Source organism: Centroberyx affinis, unplaced genomic scaffold (assembly GCF_046629955.1).
Source record: "Centroberyx affinis isolate AG114_WGS23_722 - 3 ecotype Tasmania unplaced genomic scaffold, CSIRO-AGI_Caff_v1 ptg001854l_1, whole genome shotgun sequence".
Classification (NCBI taxonomy): domain Eukaryota; kingdom Metazoa; phylum Chordata; class Actinopteri; order Beryciformes; family Berycidae; genus Centroberyx; species Centroberyx affinis.
This window is the reverse complement of record NW_027280233.1, coordinates 72,898-82,578: the sequence shown is the minus strand read 5'-3', so window position 1 is coordinate 82,578 and position 9,681 is coordinate 72,898.

Here is a 9,681-nt window from a genome sequence, read left to right as displayed (position 1 = left end):
TTGCCTCTCTGCAGTCATCTTGTAAAGGCTCCGACATTTGATGATATGCAAAAAATGGTCCATCTACTGAATTCATACATTTAGCTTTTCTTCTGTCTTGTTCTTTTCTATAGGCTTACATTTTAGTTATAATGAAATCCAATATGAATATCAATAGATCTACATCAATAGATTGAGAGGCATACAATGTCCTTTCCTTCTTTGAAATCTATTTCTTGCTTTGATCTATTCCCCTCTTTATGAAAAGAGACGGGAAGATTCCTTTAAAAATGTAACAATTTACAGATAACTGGCTACCTGATAAAAATGTATCAGATTAATCTACTGGATTTCTCTAAATGATTAACAGAATCTGATTAAGTTACTTTTTGATTACTTGACTTCTAAAATCTATAGAATATAATGTAATAACAAAATTATTTTTTTTTCCACCTCAAATGTTTCTGATAAATCCACCAAGAAATCAGCATTACTGTAACCCTGTTACATGTAATCTGACGACTCTGAATACAGCTTCCCTGAAAATAGATTTGTTTGTTGACAAGACAAGTTGAGATGAACCTGTGGTACAACCTTTGCATCCTCAGGCCTTAAAGAGCCGCAGTAATCTCACTGTGCCATCACAGTTTTTAATCTAGCGGCCGATGTATATGGAGTAATGAGAGGCTTACTCTCCAGGAGGATATAGGGTGAATCAAGGGTTTAAGTATTCCACCATGATTATTCCATTTTAATGCTGCACATGTAAAGATATATATAATGCCCACTAAACATGATACAACTGGAAACAATTTCAAATTGTTTCTATGTGCAAACACAAAGACGAGTAAGCCATATAAGCACACACTTAGTGTAGAAGAGCTGGAAAACACTTGAAACCACAGGAAATAACAAGTGGATTGAAAGTGTTTTTTACGGTGTCGCTGTAGAGTTTGTGCTGCAAATCCTTTTAAAATAACAGCAAAAAGGCAGTTGAGTGGGCCCTTGTGTTGCTGTCAGCATCAGCAGTAGGCTGGGACTCTGAGAAACAGACTAAATATGGCAGGCCTGGTGGAACCACATCCTGCAGATAAAGAAACCATGGCAACAGTAATGCACAGTGCCATGGTGATTATAGGAGGCCAGCCTAGCGACAGCCTGCAGATTCAGTAAGACAACAGGAAGCTTTAAACCCAGTTATGTCTCTCTTACAGGCAACCAGTGTGTTTGCTGTAAGCTTAAGCCTCCACAGAGAACAAAGCAGTTTAAACAAAAAGGTAATGGGATAACTAGATTTCAAATAATGCAGTATCTCCTTTCATTCATCAATCATCCGTGATTGGGTCTAAGGGTTTTAATAACAGGCTTAACAAACATGAAAAAAACATACAGTATTTTGTATAACTGAAGGTAAACTTATCTACAGATGTTGACTCCAAAATAGGAGATCAGAAGGACAGTTTTCATGTATGAAATAAAATCAAGACACAGTATTACTCGACAGTTTGCGTTAGTGACTGAGTGAGTGACTGAGTGAATAAGTTAGAGAGAGTGTAATGTGTGTAATCATGTGTGTGTGTGTGTGTATGTGTGTGTGTGCGTGCATGTGCATGTGTGTGTACGGTCCCTGGATGAAATAGGGAGCAGATTTCCAGGGATTTGGAAGGATTTCAAGATTACAACATGATTACAGCAGACTGGCATTGACAAAACATGTTGGAAATTAAGATGCAAATTTGAACTGCAGCTCTAGAAGAAAAAAAATACAAAAAAACAACTTAATGCTAGAATGTGGACAGTGTTAGCTGGCCCTGTATTCATCTATCTAGCCATCTAAAAATCTAAGTCCATCTGTCTCTGGGTTGACTGTATCTGTATGTTCTGCACTCTACTATATCACAGTGATGCTGATTTCACGTGTGAAATTATTTTGAAATTTGCAATCACAGGATAGATGAACCACCATACAAAAAACATCCCAAGCACTCCCTGGCACTTTCCAGAAATATTTAATGCAAACAAAACTGTTAGTATTTCGAGAGGATGAGTTGCTGGGGGGAAATCAAACAAAGTTGTGTTGTGGAGAGATGGAACAGGGAAAAGAACAGTTACAGGCTACAGTGGCAGCTGCCAAAAGACAACAACATACCAGCCAAAATAGGAATAGGAAAGAGTGAAAATCCACTCATCTACTTGCCCTCATTTCAGTCAAAACATAGGTGAAGCTCTATGTCAGCCTTTTCCAAAACAACTGAAGTGAACAGTTCAGAACTCTTTAGAGCTCCAAAGGGGGCAAAAAATGACCAAATTACTCCAAACAGCTTGTGCAGCATTAAGTATTTTGTAGCCAAACGGTTGTACTGTGGGTCCAGAAGTCAAAACAATATTTACCCCATTATCTCCTAGATTTTCTCCACTTGCAGTGCTCTGGTCACACTACAGCTATCTGGTGGAAAAGTCTTGCTGCCTTAATGTGCACCTCGTCAGCTCCTATTTCCGAGTTTGAATTGAACGTATTCAAGTACGTTTTAGTCAGAAATGTAAAAAAAAAATGGGCCGTGAAACAAAAGTAGCTTTTTTGATGAGTATTTTCTTTTGATGAGTGGTATTACAGTGGTAACTTGTGCTCTAATGGCATTATGAAGAGGAGTATACTTGCACCAGTTATGTAATTCATATTTTAATAAGTTTACTGGCTAAAAGTTGTTGTATGCAAGACACCTAAAAGATAAACATATCATATGTCATATCTGTATCTTGTAATATTTTTTACATTTGTATTTATCACTTTATTGGGTTGCTCAAGTTTTGGATTGACGTTTGGCTTCAAAACACTTGGATTAATGGAGTAAGTTTATGGTTTTGACCTTTTTGTAACCAGGACCCGGCCACTTCAGTTGTTTTGGAGAAGGCCGACATGAAGCTGTGCTAGCTAACTCGCTGTGTGTTGTGTGGACTTCACTGGTGTTTTCGACTGACATGAGGGTGAGTACATGATGAGTGAATTTTCATTTTTGGGTGAACTATTCCTTTAAGATAACACACACAAGCATATGCATATGTGTACACAAACACACACACACACACACAAACACCACACACACACACACACACACACACACACTGTCTTTCTAAAAATAACTGATGTGTTGATCTAAACAACTAGAGCAAGGATAATGTTGTACCACTGCAAATCATCACACAGAGATTTATACACTGCTCCAGAGCAACTCCCCATGGAGGCATGACGCACTGTCCTACAATGAGGGAGAGACACAGGCGAGATCAGTGCCACATAGCAGCTAATCTAACTGATAAGGGATATAATCTCAGGGAGCCACTGAAATCTCTCTCTCCCTCTCTCCACACACACACACACACACACACACAAACACAAACACACCTAGGGCAATGCCAAAGTCTACCCTGAGGACTTGGCAGAGAGCTATAAGCTAACACTGATAGCAAGTGAAGACCCTGTTCCATCTGACCTTCTGAATTGGCTCACAGCCTAGCCCCCTGTAAGAATACTCAGTTTCTATTACAGGACCCAGAGCCTTGCACTACAGATGAACTATCAAAACAGCAGAAGGCAGCACAATGCCTATACTCCATATACTGCTCATTATGGAGCAGGTCCAAGAGGCTTTAAAGTATGGTGGCTATCTTTAGTCCTCCTTAGTTAGTCTGTTGGTTATAGAGAAAGCTCACTAAATAGGAAGAGTGAAGGAATGACTAGAAGACCTGCATGTGGGAGAGAGAGAGAGAGAGAGAGAGAGGGGAGGGGAATTACTGTAGTCTAATATTAATTATAAATATTCATAAAGACATACAGGTCATCACCTCTAAACAAGGGAAAGGTTGTTGTAGGCAAGAGTCAGCCCAGAAGTTAGACGTGTCACGCTGTGTTCATTCAGCCAAAGTGCATCATCTTGATTAGAATATGGAAATGAACAAAGCCGTTCTTAATGGCTTGTGTAACTCCTGACTTGGAAACTATTTGGACAAGATGACAGATTGTGCCACACTACTACTTGTTGCCAGAAATTATTTCTGTCTGGGATCACAGATAATTAAAAAGAACACAGTTGAATTATTGTAAAGCCAAGAGCCAAGCCAAGAGGTTAAAACCTCCTGCCTGGCCATCCTTATGAATAAGAATTTGTTCTTAAGTGATCTGCCTAGTAAAATAAAGGTTAAATTAAAAAATATATAAATTAGACAGAATATTGTACTGTACATACATCACCATTCTATTCTAACCTGAACATCAAAGAGCCCAAAAAAAGGCATGAGACTGAGAAATAATGGTAGGAAAATCACACAAAATCAACTACAAAATCCTCAGTATTTATCTATGTTCAGATCCAGCTTCTGATCAGTAGGCCCCCACATATTATCAATATCTGTATGCCCCGTTGTGTTTTCTATTTTGATCTGACTAGTCAGGTCCTGTTTTCCTGGACCGTCATGATGCAGTGGATCTTGGCTCTCTGGCATCTGGCAGTCCAGCACTGTGTCAGAGGTCGGACTCTGGACAGTGTCGCCCCTCTGACGGTCCGAAATGTGACTCTGCAGTGTATAGTTACCGGGACCTCTGCTCTCTACCGTTAGTTGGCCGTGACTCTGGCTGGTTGGAATGCTGTTCTGCCACTCGTGGTCAGAAGGACTGCAGCCGTCTAGGCCGGGATTATTCTCCCTGTCCCCCTGCTGAGTGGTGCCGCTGTCTGTTTGTGTACGGTCCCTTGTCCTGTCTTGTGAGTCGCTGTCACGCTGCTGGCACTGTCTGATCTGGCCTAATGTGATTTGGAGCTCATTGAGGCGCTGTGATACATAGCGTCTCTTCAGCTCCAGCAGGATTGTTCCATTACGACTCAGGGCAACTGGCAACTGAGCAGTTGTTGGCGTTGCCCTCTGCAACAAGAAAGAGCAAGGAGTGTGTATTGTAGATATATGTGGTAAAAGAAACATAATTCAAAAGCATGTGCACACATAACTAGCACTTCCTCCGTTGCAGACTTGTTAATTTGCCATTTGTTGTGGTTTAGTTGTGAGTTGATGGGCAGCTGCCATTTCTGAGCAAGTGTGTGTGTGTTTTAGGAGTTAATTGTTATAATAGCACCAAATGGAAACATGCAAATACAGGCTCACAAATGTATGCATGCACACACTAAAATTGACAAAAAAAAACTGAAAAGAAACACATGTGCACACACACAAACACACACACACACACACACACATCAAGGTCTTATGCATGATCTATCACTAAGCTTGAACCATCAACCTAAAAGATAGCTTTTAATTGCTATAATGTTTATCAAATCTCTCACATGTATGAAATGTTATAAGAATGAGTTTTGAGAAAGTCACAGACAGTATAAACGCAACACATAGGCCTGCATGTTGATATGCATTGGCAACAAAAAAATTACTAATAGATAATTTGTCCCATCACAGCGCATACTCAGTTCTCCATACAGTTTTAATTCTGTGGATTATGTGGCATTACAACTAATTACCGCAGAATGATTGCCAGCACTGTGCTCTCTCTCCCTTTGCCATGTGTTCATTTGAGTTCTCTTCTGTAGCTGCACACTCAGCTGCAAGAATGAGTCATTCATGCGGTCTATTTCTTCCTCTATACAGGACATCTGAAGCAGAGGAAAAGGTTAAGTAAGTTATGTGGCAGTCCATCTTGGAGGACAGTGAGTTTTCTCTATTGTGATTAGACAATAGATCATTTATGAATTGTAATGAGAGTTACCTGGATAGGTGTGCCTTTTGGTGATAGACCTGCAAAAATAAAACGTTATGTGGCCACTTTTGATTCTTGACAAATGAACAAATGGATTTTGGATAAAATCTTTTATAAAGGTTGTATACAGGGGGTGGACAAAATAAGAGGAAACACCTAAAAATATATGAATATGGATTAAGCCACCTTTTGCCTTCAGAACAGCTTCAGTCCTCTTTGGAATACTGTCATACAAATCCTGAACTGTGTGTAGTGGGATTTTGAACCTTTCTTCAAGAATGAAAGCCTCAAGATCTTTGAGTGATGACGGAAGTCGAAATCTACTTCACACTTCAGATCTTCCCATAAAAGTTCAATAATGTCTAGATCTGGTGTTTGGGGAGGAATGTAAGGCATTTGACTTCATCCTGGTGTTCATGAAACCACGATTGAATTTGTAAAAGGATAAGGCTGGTGTTTTTTAATGCATTGCTTACTGTCAACAAATCCTATGAAAATAACAAAATCAGCAATGATTTTTTTTTTCCAACAAGTCTCTGGGCAGCATATTTCATCATCGCGATGCACCAGGCCAGCCGACTTTTTCCTCAGACAACTTAATAAGCCGGCTGTAAACATGTTTGCAATCTCAGGAAAGTAGTTAGTAGCACCGAAAATAGTCCCCGGCGTAATGAAGAATTTGTTCCCATTTCAATTTGATTTGGTAATAACTACAACAGCCTGATTTTTCGTGGTAACAGTTAGCGATTTTTAAAATTGAAACTATGTCTTTGTGAGCTGTATTTCAAGGTTTTTAGCTTACAATTGGAGCCAATGACTTCCGGGTTGACGGCTAAAAACAGTACGTGGGAAGTCAGAAAGTAACGGGAGTAGAGCATTGTTGATTTTGTTATTTTCATAGGATTTGTTGACCGTAAGCAATGCATTAAAAAGCACCGACCTTATCCTTTAAGTAGTTTGTATGGGGAATTATCATCTTGCAATATGGGAGCTTCATGAGGTAACAGTGCAATTCAGGCACCAACTATTTGGCTTCTTCAAAATCTGTTAGTTGCTTCATGTTGCTTTGAAAACTCATATGTAAAAGCGGTGATTGTCAGACCTCTGATACATACTGTTAATTGGCATTTTAAATACAGTAATATGGTTCACCTGTGGTCATTTTTTTCATATGGTGTTGTGTTGGTGTTGTCCATTCCCTGTATAGTTTAGGCCAGAGCAATCTTTGTCATTGATTTTGCATATGATATTACCTAACTGCAGCTTACTGTAAATAACGAATTTGTCTTACCCTTTTCTGTTTGTTCAGTTGGACTGTGTTTGTGGTCCCAGATAAGCTGCTCTAACTTGAAATACTTGTATTTCTGAAGTCTAGATTGGAAGATAGGTGAACAAGTAATTTAATTGCATGATATTCCTTAAAGGGCATAATTATTATACTCTGCTGTAGATATTATGTTTCTCACAAACCTGCTAGCCAACAGATGTTCAGTGAATTGTGCGTCAGTGGGAACTCTAACATTGAGAAAGTCCTCAACTAATGCTCCATGCAGCCCCTCTGAAGCATCAAAGTTTGACTGGAAAAAAAAAAAGACACAAAACTGTTATATGTACACATTTGTGCACCATGAGGATGATGTGTGAGGCTGAAACAGCTCCAACATACCTTTGTTTTGTTCCATTTGAAAGAAACGTTGAACAGCTGAAGGCTTACAGCTGAAATGGCCTGATGGAGAGCTTGCATAAAGCTCTGGGGCTTGGATCCTGGTACAAAAAAAATCAAATGTCATATTTTATCCAAAGAAGATTACATGCTTCATGCTTTCAAAGATGATTACCAGCACTATCATATTAAGATACATGATGTTATATTACCAAGGCACAGAATAAGATTGGATTGCAGGACTCGTCTGTCTTTATGCATTTCTATAACTCTATTTGATTACCTGATGCTATATGGGCCATGGACTGAAGAATGGTAGCGATGAACTGTCCCACATGCTGAAGCTTGGCCTCTGACAGATAAAGGATTTGATTGGTCGTATCAAAAAAAAAGTCCCCTGAGCAATGCGCCAGCAGACCCTCATTAGAGGAAGAGGAGGAAACAGGAAGTGACTTGGCCAATAGCAGAAGGACAGGGGGAAAAAGGGGACAGTTGCCAAGCAACTGCATCACTTGGCAACCAAATAGGAAGACGGCAGAGTGCTGTGGCGAAAGGTTGTCCAAGGCAGTTGGAATGAGGTGTGCAGCAGGTTCCCCCTGAACAGGACGCTCTGTAACAGCTAGAATAGAATGCAATATTATTTCTGCTCGATATTTGGCATATTTTGGTGTTGCATTCATCATAGCTCAGTTTCTTTCTGAGATCTTGGATTGAACTTTAAATACTGGCATTGTTCTTTTATGACTTTAGTTAGTTAACACTAGTGTGTCTCTTGTGGAGATGCTGACCAGGCTCAGCTATGGAGAGGTTCTGTAAAGACTGCTGGATCTCTTGCAGGGTCCTGGACAGAGGAGAAATGGCTACCAGCTTAGACAGATCCTGGTCACTCAGACAAGGAGCCGTGCTCTGTAGACGGACTGGGAAAGACAAAATAAACATATTCACACTACTAAGCTGAACTGTAAACAATATTTATATTCCTTAAGAGAGTCTTAATGTAGTGCATTTTGTGGAAAAATATCTCTGTTCTCTGAAAATGGAACAAATGTCTGTGTAGATATGTGCCTTACCCAAATCATGGGGAGGAGCTCCTGTTTTGGTCATATTCATTGAAGAAAACTGGGAATATAATTTAGAAGAGGAAATAAAACTCAATTTATCAATTCCAAGATGTGATAAAAACAAAACAATTGCAACTGTAGTACCTGTGCATAGCACATGTGGGTGTCGCCACTTTGTGTGTATCCAGCTTGCAGCTCACAGTCTGGGGGAGCAGGCAGATCCTGGTTCTGCCAAGCTTCTCCTGTCAGCCGGCATAAGAGAGCTTCCACTGACCTGAGAACAGCTCCCAGTAATGCCACAGAAGCCTCAGCTGGGGCACGATGTCCAATCCCATGCATGAAACAAAACATTGTGAATCATCCTCCTTTTTGTGAATAGAGATGACTGTGTTTGTTTCTTTACTGGGAAATATTGATTTTCTATGCCCATTGAGCATTGCTTTGGAGAAATTAATGTTTCATCATTATTATTCACAGTTTTACCTTGTGTATCTCTCTCTCCCACACCACTGCTGGATGGTTTCTCCCTCATAGCATCATGGACTAGCAGGTCTTTAAGAAGACTCAACGTCTTAGCATCCATGTTTTCGAAAACATTCTGAAAGAAGATGCACAACTTCACATTGTTTTTTTTTTTTTCATGTCACACAGCTACATTACATTGTGCAATATAGCATAATATGGAAACTTGAAGCGAACGTATCATAATTGCAATGTATTTGAGAAGATTGTACATTAAATCTGACTGCCAGTTCTTTCTAGAAAGAATTCCATGGTGTCAGCATAATTTGCCACGACAGTAAATCTCACCCTGAGTGTATCGGTCTGCTGGCAGATGTTCCTATAGAACTCCTGTGTGTCTTTGCGGTGGCGGGCCAGCTGTGAGGCCAGGTGGAGGTTTTGATCCTCGAGTTTGTCGTACAGAGTCTTCACATTGAACTCCTCCAGCTCACACCGCCCTAACACACCTCCTGGATGGGAGTAGTGTATGTCACTAGTGAGTATTGGTCGAACCTCTAGAAAAATCCACGTAGGTATCTGAAGATGTTGTTGTAAGGACTATGCTTAAGCCAGGTCTTGGAAACAGAGTGTGAGTGTTTAAGTGGTTAGTCTCATCGCCCAATACTAATTCTTATACATGACTCAGTATTTTATTCTTTCAAATATAAAGGAAACACCCTCTTGATGAATGACTGCACCTAACCTAATCTGCCTTCATT